Source organism: Onychomys torridus, chromosome 15 (assembly GCF_903995425.1).
Source record: "Onychomys torridus chromosome 15, mOncTor1.1, whole genome shotgun sequence".
NCBI lineage: Eukaryota > Metazoa > Chordata > Mammalia > Rodentia > Cricetidae > Onychomys > Onychomys torridus.
Window position 1 is genome coordinate 60197739 of NC_050457.1, and position 15178 is coordinate 60212916.

At 35.5% G+C, this 15178-nt stretch overlaps 1 protein-coding gene across 2 annotated transcripts in view; it reads left to right on the forward strand.

Annotated features, from left to right (window-relative positions):
* Positions 1-15178, forward strand: part of Cdh12 (cadherin 12) — a 684197-nt gene that overhangs the window by 646474 nt on the left and 22545 nt on the right. The gene's annotated exons all lie outside the window — the stretch shown is intronic.

Sequence of the window (15178 nt, forward strand, 5' to 3'; positions counted from 1 at the left end):
CCTTGTTTAGCTCCACAGAAGAGTTTGGTTTAATGTTCAGCATAGAGAACATGGGTGACCCTTCCTCCCATCTTCACCACGAGCCCAGCTGTGTTCATTTCTTCCTACTTTCATTTGTCTAGTCTTGGTCTTTTGATGTGTTGTGTTAGTGATGTTCTATCACTGTCACTAAATACCCGAGCACATCAATTTCAGTGAGAAAGGAGATTTTCAAATCAGGCTTAGTGGGTTCAGTCATTTGCCTCTATGTTTCATTGCTGGGGCAACTTCTGATGAAGATCTCCTAGTTAGGCAGGACTGCTTATCCTTTGTTATCTGGGATTCAGGTAAAGAGACAGAAATGGGACACACACACACACACACACACACACACACACACACACACACTCACACAAGAAATACCAATCAAAGGCATGCGCCCATGATCTGCTTTCTTTAGTCCTTCCCTACCTACTAGTACTCCATCTATCTATGAATTCACAAGGGGATAATTCCAATGATGAATCTTCAATACTTATGATACATTCATCTCTCACTATCCCATGAGCTAGCAAGTAAGCAATTGGTATATAGGCCTTCAGGGAGCAATTTTAAATTCTAACCATAAGATAGTCTAGTTTCCCACCTCTGATATGCATTTTTTTAGAGGTTCACCTTGTCATTCTGAAGTTTCTAGAAAAGGATTATCTCATGAGAGCCATAGACATAGGATAAGTATATCTGCTAGTCTTGAGCACCAAATCTAATGTATTAAATATTTGAGCACCAGTGTAGAAATCTAAACACAGCAAACAGACAACAGAAGTATGGAACAGAAGAAGAGGCCTAGCTTACCAAACACCTCCCAAAAGTTGCTTATATAATTAATAATTTACTTATTCAATATGAAAAACAAATATTGGAAAATTATTCACAATTTTTCACATGTTCATGTAGGATTTCTGTGATGATAAAAAGGGCAAGAACTGATATAAATTCTTTTTGTTACATTTTTGCACCTTCTAAGAACTGGGCATGTAACTTATGGTGTTGTCTTTCCCATCAGTACATAAGCTCCACGAGGGTAGTTGTGTCTCTACACTGCTTCTGTTGGAGTATACACATCTCAGATATAACCTAACACAGCATAGGAGTCAAGAGACTTCTTTAAGTGAATGTCGTGATGTGGGTTAATAATTTCACCTTGCTAGTAAAATAACTAGTTTGTTTTGGATTTTAGACTTAATTATCATGTGAAGTCTTTGAGTTTTTTTTCTGCATGTATCTTCACCATGTGTGTGCCTAACACCTGAAGGCCAGAAGAAAACAGCTGATCCCAATCTGAAGTTATGAATGGCTGTTTGCTGAAATGTAGCTGCTAAGAACTGACCCAGAATTCTCTACAAGGACAACAAATGCATTCAGCTGCTAAGTCTTCTCTCCAGCTATGACTGTTTTCACAAAGATAAAAAAACATGGAGGAAACCATCAAGATTTCAGTATTTCAACTCTTGGATTTATGGAAACAATTAATATTGTCCCTAATAATTAGCTTAAAAATTATTCCCAGGAAAACCACTACTGTAATTTACAAAGATGGTTTGTAGATAATCAGCTATTTGGTTTTTTTTTTTTTTTCGTTTTTTTTTTTTCATTTTTCTTTATTAAGAAAATTTCTACTCACTCCAATGCTATCCACAGACCCCCTCTCCTCCCTCCTCCCACTCCCCACCCCTCTTTCCCAAGCCACACTGCATCCCCACATCCCCCAAATCGAGGTCTCCCATGGGGAGTCAGCAGAGCCCAGCACACTGAGCCTAGGCAGGTCCAAGCTCCTTCCCACTGCACCAAGGCTGTCCAAGGTGTCAAACATCAGGCACCAGATTCCCAGAAACCTCCCCATAGACCAGGACATATCTCTATCCCCCTGCCTGGGTGCCTTCCAAACAGTTCATGCCAAACAACCATCTTCCCTATCCAGAGGGCCTAGTCCAGTCCCATGGGGGCTCCACAGCCACCAGTCCACAGTTCATGGGCTTCCACTAGTGTGGCCGTCATCTCTGCATGTCCTCCCATCATGATATTGATGTCCCTCACCTGCAGTATCTCTCCTCTCTCTCAACACCAACACACACACACACACACACACACACACACACACACACACACACATTCTTTCTTTTCTTTCTCTCTTTCTCCCTTCCTTCCTTCCTTCCTTCCTTCCTTCCTTCCTTCCTTCCTTCCTTCCTTCCTTTCTTCCAACAGGCTCTTCCTATATATTCTTAGACATCCTGGAAGCCATCATGTTGATTAGGCTGGCACTGAACTCAGAGAGAGATCTTCCTGCCTTTGCCTCCCTTTACCACTGCTATAATTAAAGTCACTCACCACCATGCCCAGCTCTCATACACATTTAAGTTTTATTTATGTTTGAGATTATAATATAATTGCAACCCTTCTCCATTCCCTTTCCTAACTCCAAAACACCAATATATTCCCCTTGCTCTCTTTCAAATTCATTGCCTCTTTTTTCAGCAATTGTTTTTATGTACATATATGTATATACATATATATTCCTAAATACATGAATATAACCTGCTCAGTCTGCATAATGTTATACATATGTGTGTTTTCAGGGCTGACCTTTTGGTGTTGAATAACTAATTGGTGTGTTTTTCCCTAGAGAAAGCTATTTCTCCAGCTCTCAGCATTTCTTGGTTGCCTATATTCTTTTGTTTATTGGTGAGACCTTGTGAATATTTTGATGGATCTAAAATATATACATCACATTAAATTTTGCATTATAAATTCTGTAGGAAAGAGGTAATAAATGCAGTGCTTAAAATATACTATATTATCTTAATAACATTTTAATTTTTCTTATGACTTCATTCTAATATCTACTTATATCATCAGTATTTTAATTCAACAGAAAAAATTCTATCTTCTAAATAATAAAATATAGTCAGTGAAAAAATTCACAGACCGTAATCTAGAAAAGTGGTCTCTGTAAGGATGAATTTTTAATGTTTACATTCAAAAAATGTATCTTGTTTTCTGTGACAGGAACTATTATTTCTGGATTACTTCATTAATTATAAATGAAACTAATCACTTACATTTAAGAACAATTTAACTGATTCCACTAAAACATATATTATGTTTTCTTAAACCATTTAAAAGTGTGCAGGAAATAAACTCACAGACCCTTTCTAAAAATACTAATGGGAAAGGAGAGACACTGTGGATAAATCGGTATTGTCGATAAATGGTAAGAAAAGGAAGGTAGAATTTAGTATGAAGTACCTCAAAGGCACTCAAGGAAAAGGAAACCATTGAGACAGCTTGTAATATAGAAACTGCAGCAGTAGCTGAATGTGCTAACCTCTGGGGTAGTTTGCTCTGTGTGACTCGTTGCCACTATGCTATTCTTAGTGTTTAAGATCCCTGAGAGAATTATTGTTCTGAGTCAGTTTTTGCATGAAGCCTACTTCCAAATGTGCTGATGGCATTTAATTTCCATTAGCTGCATTTATGGCCACTATACAACAGATAGATTCCTTTTTTAAAATAAATAAATACCTGAAGAAAGTATTAGAACAACATTTTTTTTCAAAGAAAATGAAGATTGACCTGAAGAAACTTTGCTGAAACTATGAAGCATAAAGCCCACAAAGAGGAAAACATTCACGTGCTTGAGATGAGATTCTAGGCTGCTCATTTGAGTGTTAAGTTCAATCTATTTTGTTGTTGCTCAAGTGTGATGAATTTCAGATCAGATATGAATAACCAGTTGGGAGGTCAATTGGTCTTCAGATATTTGTGCTGATTCTGAATTGGAGGAAAAAGAATCATTCCAATTCAGTGGCAAAGCAAAAACATATGTGAACAGGACAAATTAGCTGGATCTTCTTGGGATGGTGGGAAAACTGCTATTGGTAGCTAGAGTTTTTCTCTCTGGGTCCTGCCAAGCCCTGGCAGTCCCATAGCCCACTTAAAAATAAACATACAGACACTTACATTATTTAAACTGCTCAGCAATTAGCTCAGGTCTACCATTGTCTAGCTCTTACTCTTATAATTAGCCCATTTCTGTTAATTTATATGTCGCCATGTGTTCTGTGGCTTTACCTGCTGCCTTTAGATGATGCTCCCTGGATGGGAGGCAGGTGTCTCCTCCTCTGCACCTTTCTGTTCTCCCCATTCTTCTCTCTGCTAGTCCCGCCTATACTTCCTGCCAGGCTACTGGCCAATCAGTGTTTTATTTATCAATCAGTCATCCACACCAGCTATTAAAGTGTTGGCTTGGAGTATGAGTTTGTGTGGTTGGGCCAGCATCTTGTGTATTCCTCTGACTGGCCTGCATACAGAGTGGGTGACAGAGGCAGCCTGGAGACTGCTGAGAGTATAAGCAGGTGATGCTCTAGGGATGCTCCAGGTTGGGTCTGGACACAAATGTGCATCTCAGACTAGGCCTTACACAAATTAAATAACTAAGAATTTAATTATATTGGTAATAACTGACCATCAATATATAATGACTTCAAAATATCTAATTTGTATTGATTACATTGGAGAAAATTGCTCAGATTTCTTAAACATTTCCCTGACCTTAATTTAAAGAGGGACTAGTCATTTTTATGATATCTAATGATGGCTTCAGTAAGGATAGGAGTATTTTTGAACAATTATTTCCATATTCCAATGTAGCACTTATGGTTCATCTGCTACTTAAGTTTGTTTGGAGTATACATCACTATTTTTCTGTTGCTGTGATAAAACACCATGATCAAAATCAACTAATGGAAAAAAAGGAGTTTGGTTTTGCTTATGGATCCAGAAGGTAAGAATTCTATCATCATAGGAATCCATGGTAGCAAGAGCAGAGAGCTGAGAGCTCATATCCTCAACCATCAACAGGAATTATGAAGAGAACAAACTAGAAGAGAATGAGGCCATATGCCATCAAAACCTATTTCCTGTGATATAACTTCTCCCTCAAGGCCACTCCTCCTGAAATTCACCAAACAGGACCACCAACTGGAGACAAAGTTCAAATACCTGAATCTACAGAGAACATTCTTATTCAAACAACCACAGAACATTTTTCTAAAATTTTATTTGCTTTATATTTCTTTTTTGTTGTTGTTTTATTTTTTATTAAGAATTTTTTCATTCATTTTATACACCAATCAATGATCCCCCTCTTCCCTCCTCCAGACCTCCCAGCCTCCCCCCAACCCACTCCCCACTCCCACCCACCCCCACAATAAGGCAAGGTCTCCCATGGGGAGGCATATCCAGTAGAAGGAAGTCCAAGCCCTTCCCGCTGCCTTAAGGGCTGCACAAGGTGTCCCATCAGATCAGTGAATACCCTAACTGTCATCACAGAACTTTTCTCCAATGACTGATGGAGGAATATGCAGCGATCCACACCCAAACTCCAGGCAGAAGTCCAGAAGTCCAGTAGGAGAGAGAGGGGAGGGATTCTCTGAGCAAGTGCATCAGGATCATGATGGGGAAACCTGCAAAGACTACCAAACCAAATTAGTGGGAACTCATGAAAGTTGGATCAATAACTGTGGAGCCTGCATAGGACTGGACTAGGTCCTCTGCATGATGAGACAATTCTGTAGCTTAATCTGCTTGGGGGGTACCCTTGCAGTAAAATCAGAATGCATCCCTGGTGCATAAGGGGGCTTTTTAGAACCTATATTTCATTTTTAAATTAATAATTTTCAACAGTTTATTAAATAAATGACTATTGTATCAATAGAGACAGTAAAACACTATCTTTGGTGTGTACTGCATACTTGTAAGTATTGGAAGTATTTAAATTCTTTATTCACATTTACATGATCTCACCTTGTCAGAAACATAAATAATCTGAAAAATGTCAAGTTTAACTGTGAAATTAATACCATTCATCAAGATGGAGTAAAAACCAAAATTTATATTCTTGTTTTAAAATATGGCTTCTAACTTCTTAAACGATTCAGTCAAGCTAATTGTTTATAGGAAGATTCAATGGCCTACTGATGCAAATCTACACATTTTGATGAAGATTGAAACTAGAAAGCCAAACTTTTCATTTTCAAACTTTCATATTTTCCTATTAGGGGATCTAATGACTGCCTTGATGATTTACTTTTGAGGTTATCCTGATATGATTTATGTCAACCTATTCCCACGACCAGATGAGAGCAGGCTAAAGTGATTATAGTCCAAATCATTAGTCTGAACTGATTGTATTTACATTTTACCTTCTGAAATCTCAGGTTATTGCTATACCTTGAAGTGCTGAGAAAGTACATATTTAACAGCTCTTTCTCTTCACTGTATAATTATAAAATTGCTTTTGTACAAAAGTCTTATTCCCAAGCTTACTTGAATGTTTTTGTGTGTATGTATGTACACACAGTTTAAAATTTTTTAAATACAATTTTTATATTGATTAATTTAAATGTAAAATAATAATAATATTAAAATAGCTATGTTTATTGCTGTGACAAAATACCAAAAAGAAATAACTCAAGGGGTTTAATATTTATTCTGCCTCAGAGTTTCAGAAGTTAAAGTCAATGCTTCTTTGGCCCCAAGAACTTGGAAGTGTCATAGCAGCAAAATCTTAACATGAAAGAGCATCTTGACCTCTCTTTGTACAAGATGCACAGAATGAGCACATAGGAAGAAGCCAGGGCAAGAAATCACCCCAAAGGCATGCTTCCAGGGACCAAGTTCCAAAACTCTTGTCATTATCACTACTCAATGAGATCCTCATAGTGAAAATACAGTGATTAATCCACTCATTTTTAATTGAAACTTTCTGTAATTATCTCTCACTACTCTTCATGTGTGGCCTTATTTATCTTCTATGTTATGCTTACTGAAATCATATGAAAAATTAGAATTAATAGTGACATGGCATTATAATAGGTCATTTGTGATGTTGCAGAACATTATAATAATTAGTTATCAGTAGAAAGCTAAAGTAATAAATTCTTTATGCTTTTAAAAATTATGGAAAGGACAGTATTCCCACTGACGAATGTTCCCCATGGAAAAGGAATTTCATGCATATTCCAACTAAAGAAGACATTTAAAAAAAAAATCTTCACTAGAAATTACATTAGCATTAGTTAGTTAGAGACAGTCTACAAAACTAGAAAGGAAACTAGATTTTATAAGGAAATTAATAGATGCTTTTTTAGGTAGAATGGGAAAGTTCCAGAACTATCACAGCACAGGCATATTTAAAGTTTGAGTAACTAATGGGCAGAGTTCTGAACCTAAAAGAGCAGAAAGTAATGACATGAGGGGACACTTAGGCATAAACAAATGTTATGTGAAGGATGATTTGAGGAGGTGATCCTTCAGGTTGAAGTTAAACTGTAGCATCCAAAGCAAGACATGTAAGGTAAACTAAAAATTTTGGTTCCTGAAAATACAATCAATACTCTAGAGGTACAAGTATCCTGATATTTTAGTTTTTTTTTTTCCCTTGTCAATACTGTGCGGATATTTTGTTTTTTTCCTACCGAGCGAGCAATTATTATATTAAAAAAATGGACATTGTTGAATACTGATACTTTAGTCAGGCAGATACTTCAGTGAGTTACATAAAGGGAAACAGGTAAAGACTAGAACCTGGGAGTAGGCCTACAGCTTTACACTTGATCAGCTATGGGATGATGCTGAGGACGTTTGGCTTAGCCAAAATTCAAGGTCAGCCATATTGCAGCATGAAGTAATCATGCTTCCCAGGTATCATCCAGAGAAAGAAGTGGAAAGCAGAGATGCAGGAAACAGTGAAGAGGCAAACAAGCACTGTGTTTAACACAGCCTGAGTCCTTGTGCTCCTGGTTTGTACACCAAAGTTTAAAACTGCAAAGGTTCGTGTGAGATGTTTGTAGTCCCGCTTCCTTAAAGTGCAGGTTGATGTTTTCCATAGTTTAATGCCTGAATTAAGAATAAACTTGTGAATCTGGAGGAGATGGGAATGGAGGGGAGGGGATGGGGGGAAGGTGGAGGCAGGAAGGGGGAGGACAGGGAACTCATGGCTGATGTGTAAAATTAAAAAACAAATATAATAATAATAAAAAAGAATAAACTTGTGAAATGTAAATTATTTTTGTCATTCAACAAATGATATCATATAAATAACAATAAACAAATTTACAAAGATTATAAAATATATAAAGTAAAGATTAAAGAAGTGGAAAATATGCATGTAACTTTATCAGAATAATTCTATACTTATGCAACTTATTTATCTCATTTCATTTTTATAACTTCCTGTCTTGCATTTCACAAATCAGTGAAGGCTATAGTTATTTCCTCTATTACATAGGAGACAAGGAAAATAGACATTGTAAGGAATGATACGACACTAATTATACCACATGTGAACAAAACAATTATTCTTTGTGCTTTATTCCATTCAGTCAAAATTATACCACATTGCATATGGTTGTTACACTAAAGTAATAGAGAAAACTTGTGACCTAAGATGTGTAGATACTTTATTCTGCTTCACATGTTTACATCTACACCTAGGAAGACTTAGAGAACATTAAAGTATGTAATTTAGTTGTATTTCTGTGTTTGGTGCTGTGGATTGAGTCTCAGGCTTTGGGAACTCTAAATAAGTGGTATTCTACCTTGGTAAACTCTCAGAAGAACCAATTGCTTTATACAGATATTATGTAAATTCTTTAATTTTTAATTGTTTTCTCATAAATATATAAAATCACTGCTAATTCTATCTTATGTGGATGTTTATTCACTGAATAAAGTGAAACTTCCATTTATTTAACATTGTAAGTTGTTTTCTGAAAGCACTTATAAATAAAATGGTCAATTTCATAAATATTTAGGTAACAAGATTCATCTAAGCATGAAATTTTTTTCTATAATTTGAGAAAGTTGTCACCAACCAGAGGTAGCTGATTGCCCTAAATAAGAGCATATATGTTTTCATGTATGTGTTCACATGTGCATTGCTATGCATATACACATGTATATGGAATTCCACATGTGTATCGAGAAGCCAAGAGACAACTTACCTAAAATAAACCTAACAATCTTTAAATACATAAGGAATAGGTGATAACAACACATAATTGCAAAAGAATAACAGTTATATAATGCTCCAGAATTAAAATGCCATGAATGTGAAATCCTTCACGTTAGTCAATTAGCTATCCGAGAGACTCTAGGGATCTACCTGTCTCTACCTCCCAGCTTGCCATTGTTAGAATTACAAGCACACTCCTCATGTTCTTATATTTCATGAAGCTCAGTTATTGAAACTTGTGATGCACTAGACAAATGGAACCAACTCCCAATCTCTAACATGATATTCTTAGATTTCTAAATATGTGGGCCTTAATTAGAAACAATTACCTATCACACAGACAAGAACTATAGTATCTGTGCATTGAATTCATTACAGAATTTATGCACCAGGTGTTTTGTGCAAAAAAAAAAAAAAAAAAAAAAAAAGCTTAGCTACTCAATATAAACAACGCTAGCTTCTGCCTTAAAATAATTAAGATGTCAGTGGACAAAAAACATCACATGCACAGATCAATATAAACTATAATACACTGCCCAGGATCTATGTATTATCTGAATACTCTGGTCATCAAAGAAAGATTGGCACATTATAAAGATTTATAAAGAAGTGAATAATTATTGAAGAATAATATACAGAAACTCTTAAATCAAAAAATTTTGATACTGTTAAAAAGAGTGATGGAGATGTCATTTAATAAATGGCAAAAGTGAAACTCCAGACAACTGTCCAGGATAAACAAGCATAGATAGTAACAACAATGTTTAATAAAAAGCATTTGTCTACTGTTTCCAGAAAATTTCCTGAGATTATACAATATATAAACAACTTCTTATTACAGAAAAAACAATTAAAATATTATTCCTTTTTTGCTTTATTTTTGAGACCACAATATAATTACATCATTTCTCCCTTCCATTTTCTCCCTCCAAACCATCCCATGCCCTTTTCCTTGCTGTCTTTTAGATCTGTGGCTTCTTTTTTAAAAAATAATTGCAAAATGCATGGATATATTTACATACATATATATTCCTAAACATAAGCTGCTCAATATGTTCAATGCTATTTATATTTGTTTTCATGGATGGATATTTGTTATTGAATAATTGATGTGTTTTTTTCTTGTGGAAGACTGTTTATTCCACTCTGAGTATACCTCATATACCTGTCATTATCTGTGTAAGATTCAGGTCTCCTTTCCTTTCTTCTCCCCTGCTTTGGCATATCTATTGTTGTTTTCCTTGTTGAGTCCATATTTAGAAAGCCATGTGGGTGCGACTTCATGGTTGTAACTTCTGGCAGCATCACAAGACTCCTTTATTGTCCGGCTCTTATAATCTCTTGTCACGTTTTCCACAATGTCCCCTGAATCTTAGGTGTTAGAACTGTTTTGTAGATATATCTATTGTGACTGCACTCCACAACTCTGTATTTCAATTGGTTGTAGCTTTCTGTAATGGCCTCTGTTTGTTGTGAAGAAATGTTTCCTTGATGCAGTGTGAGGCCTGTTCTTACCTGTGGATATAATAGAGTATAGTTAGTGATTGTGATGGATAAATATAGTGGTGTTGGAATGCTCTCATACAAAATTAATGACTCTGCTAGCCCTGGGTAGCCATTTTGATAAGTATGAATTAAGTCTATTGGTTGCTTCCAAAGTACAGGTTCTACTACTACACCCTAAGGGTTATTGTGTAACTTTTAAAAACCTTTGAAGCTACTAACAGATTATGGGGTTAGACCTCAGATCTATACCTTCATTCTATTCACTGTTATCTACCATCTACCATGACATAAAAGTCTACCACAGACAGGTGTGACTTAGGGCAGATGGCTTTTCTCCATGCAGCAACCTCTATCCAAGGCACGTTTATTGTACCAATCTGGGGAGGTCATAGTAGCAACATTCTTATAGCCACTTACTGCAAATAACAGAAGCTAAATCCCTGCTGTTTGGGACAACAAGATCTGTAACTTTTTTCCTCATTCACTCCTTCCTATGTGTGGTATTCCTCCCCAAGATTGCTCTTTACATCCATAGCAACAATTTTTGACTCATGAGAGCAAGAAGGAAGACAAGTAGCTCCTCTAAACCCTGTCTAGGACAGTAGCTGAGATGGGGTACCCAGTGTATGATTATCCATAAGAACAGACAGCTCAGTAGCTGGTCCCCAAATACTGCCCTCAGCTTTAATAGATGTAAATTATAAGACCAAATGATTACAAAAAGCTTAGCTCTACTTGTGAGATATATAATTATAATATATCATAATATATGTGAATAACTCTTAAATATGTCAGAATGCCTAACTGAATACTAGTGCAACTTTTATAATTTTCTGAACTTAAAATGAATTCAAATCAGATGAATGCACATGATAAAATTTAGAGTAGATATTAAAAGATAACTCAGATAAGCTATGAAAATCATATTGGAGGCATTTATATAGCATTTAAAATATTCAATGCAAACAAAAGCATTAGAAGACAAACAGAGAAAAGCAGGAAATGAGGGCATCAGAGGCATATTCTTCAGTAAAGTGCTTGGCTTGCAGTCACAAAGACCTGAAAATAAGCTCAGTAGTTCAGGTTAACAAAAATAATAAAAATCCAGGTGTGATGGCAAGTGATTGTGGAGGAAGAAATAGATGTATCCCTGGTGCTCACCACCCAGACAACCTACACTATTTGGCAACTTTCTAGGTCAATGAAACAGAGAGTCTGTCTCAAAATATTTGGACAGCTCCTGTGGAAGAACAGTATATATGTTTCACACACACATACACACACAAACACACACACACACACACCAAACAAACAAACACACACAAAAAAACCCACAGGGACATGTTCCTTTGTATACACATGAACATGTCCATTATAATTACAATTATTGGAACAAACTCATTGTCTTTGCTATTGGAGCAACATGTTTAAGTATTTTGAGCTTAAGAGGCATGGTTTCTGTAAAGTGTTCTCAAATGTATCTTCCAAATATCAGTTTATATGCATGTATTTTTGCAAGTATTATAATTTCTAAGTTAATATTTTATAGTTCTGAAGGAAGTTATAACATTTATGATAATATTTATACAACTTTTTTGAAATTTTGAAAGTATTTTGAAAACAAAATAAATTAATGGTTCTTGTACATCAAGTTAGAGAATGGTTGATATGTATCATGGACCAAGGACAATGTAGTAACTAATATTTTTAACCATGGTAAAAGATTCAGTCTCTTTTATGTTTTCCAGATAAACATTATTTTATTCTTGCCCACTATCATGATTCCATGTCACTTAATTAAAAATTTCCTGAATAATCTTTTCACATCAGTTTTTTTTTTTTAAATATCTGAGTATTAATAAAAATCTCCTTAAACTACTGGAGTTTAGAACAGCTCAGATTGTTAGTATTAGTTACTTTTCCATTGTTTTGGTAGAAGAACTTGGCCAATGTGACTTACAGACTGAAAGGTGGATTTGGGTTTAAGATTCCTGATAGATAAGAGGAGATCATCACCTTCCTTGTGGGAAATTGGTTCACTAGGTAAGTGTGGTGGCTGCAGCATTAAGCTGGTAGCTCACATCTTCAAACCATTGGCAGGACACAGAGAAAGACTGAATTTGGAATGACATGTGGGTTTAGAATGATTATAGTTCAACAAGAATGACAAACTTCCTCCATCAAGACTGTGTCTCCTAAACCAACCCAAACAGCTCTGCCAATATGGAACCAAATATTCAAATAACCAAGACTTTAAGAATATCTCATTTAAAACATAAAACTATTTAAGATATTAAATTATTAATTTGTATTTTCTATAACAACTGTAACAGTAAGTGTAGGATAATTAAATTCCTATTTGGCACAAGAAGAAAATACTGTAGGAGCTGAAAAATTACTCCTGATCTTAGCCATTTCCTAGAGAAACTCTTTTTCATCTTAGGCACCTATAGAATATAAGCCTTTGTTTTGTTTTCCTGAAACATGCATGAACACAGACTTGACTCTTTACTCCTTTCCCCTGTGCACTTCGATATAACAAGTCACTCTAACTCTGTATCTTTACCAAATCCTAATCACCTAGTGAGTGTTTGCATCTTCTCTCCTTTGAATGACATACCCCTTCTTCTTATGGTAACCAGTGCTCAAAGCTCCTTGAAATGAAATCCAGCCATGCTGTCCAGACTACTCTGTCTTTTGGAAGATTCTGGAAGGCAAAATTGCTTACTTAACAATGATGTCTTGTTTGAATGCTCCAATATGTGGCTTTCAAAGCAATTGTTGTTTAGTTGGTACTTTAGTAATCCACTTAATAATGAATTACTTATCACATATAGACTCCACTTCTTATTATAACATGCAAATTATCCAGGAACTAAATTGCTTTTGGTATTGTGCCATTCTGTCTTTCTATGATAATAGCTAACAGCATAGCTTTTCTATAGCTATTTCTGAGGGTTTCTACTGCTAATGCAGCTACCTAAAATAGGTTCTTCCCCTCTTGTCTGTGATTGCTAGTCTTTCCCTGGATCATTTCTGCACAGCCTTCTAGGGCCATCCAATCATCAGGTCTGGGAGATTTTCTTCTTCGGGCATTAGATTTTATACAGGTATTTTTCTTTGGCACAATTGCAAGGCCTTTTCTGATCATCTATCAGGTGGTGAGATCATAGAGATAATTGTCTCTCCACATCCATCAGTGGTGAGCATTATATTTCATTTTATACAGTTAACCACTAGCATGGTGTTTAGTGTGTAGTAGACACTTGTCAGTTATGAATCAATGGTAACTCAAAATATTAGCTAATGAGGCTAAATTGCAATTTTCTCTTTGAGTCTGCCATATGTTTAGTTGAAGTGCCAAGAAAAAGAATATTGTGACAAAGTATTTTCCTATTTAGAAAAGGGCTTACAATAGAAAGGACACAATAAGATTATTTCAATTGCTCCTTAACTTTTAAGTGCACTGTAACTGCTTTTTTATTTTTGGAAGTGTTCCTATAGAAAGAGCCGTTACATTGAAATTATTAGTCTTCAATGATTTCTTACACCATGAATCAGAAGCTAAGATATCAAAAGCAGATTAACAGCATGGTTCCGACCTTGCAACAATAATAACAACTTGTTGCCAGATCAGTTACTAAAAGCTATATATGTTAAGCTTATACATCTCATTTGTAATGGCAAGCTGGATTTGATCTCTCAGAGCAATGAAAAGAATCACATGAATTTCTCAAAATAATAACCTAATAAATAGGTGTACATATTCACTAACTTCTCATGATTAAAATAATTACTCATTTGTGGCGTGGAAATGTTCAGTGGGTCAAGTGGAAAAATATTGTTTGCCTTGACTCATATCTTTAATAAGTTCTATGGGGTTCATAGGGTCCAAAATACCTGGGAAGGATACTGCACCTTGTGCCTCCTTATTAGCACAGTAGCTTTCCAAGACAGCATTCTATTCCAAGTTGCAAATACAAAATAGTGATGGTTATGTGACAAATATCATTAAACTGGTCCATAAACCCAGGCATTTTTTCATATTCTGAGCTTTGGTTTCTTCATATGCTATATAAAAAGAATAATAACGTTCAGTGTGGACAATTATGGAGACAAAGAAGTTAATGTTGATAGTTATGGAGCCAAGGTTGGCTTTTAACCTTTTATAATTCTTGGTTTCCCTCTGTGTGTAGCTCACTGTCAGCATTGTCCTAGCATGTTCACGGCTCAACGATCTTACCGCAACACTGTAAAAAATATTATTTTGATAATGTGATGAAGAATATCTTTATCATCCCAAGTGTTTCTCATAATCTGAATATTTAATAAAATTTAATCTCTCTTTTATTATTCATATTCTTGGGTTTTCTGCTACCTATTGCAAAGAAGACAGGATGTTTGAAAATTTAAAAGTTACAAAGATATAACTAATTAAGAGTAAATAATTTTGATGAATCCCCAAAATTTCAGTTACTTTTGTTTGTTTCCTGTACTATTATCTTTTTCTCCTCTCAAGGAAACACAAAGGCTGTGTCAGTTCTGCCTGGAGTTTTAGTAGTTTTCAGAAATCTCTCTCCATCCTTCACCTTTCCCACTGGTCTCATTGAGGAATTC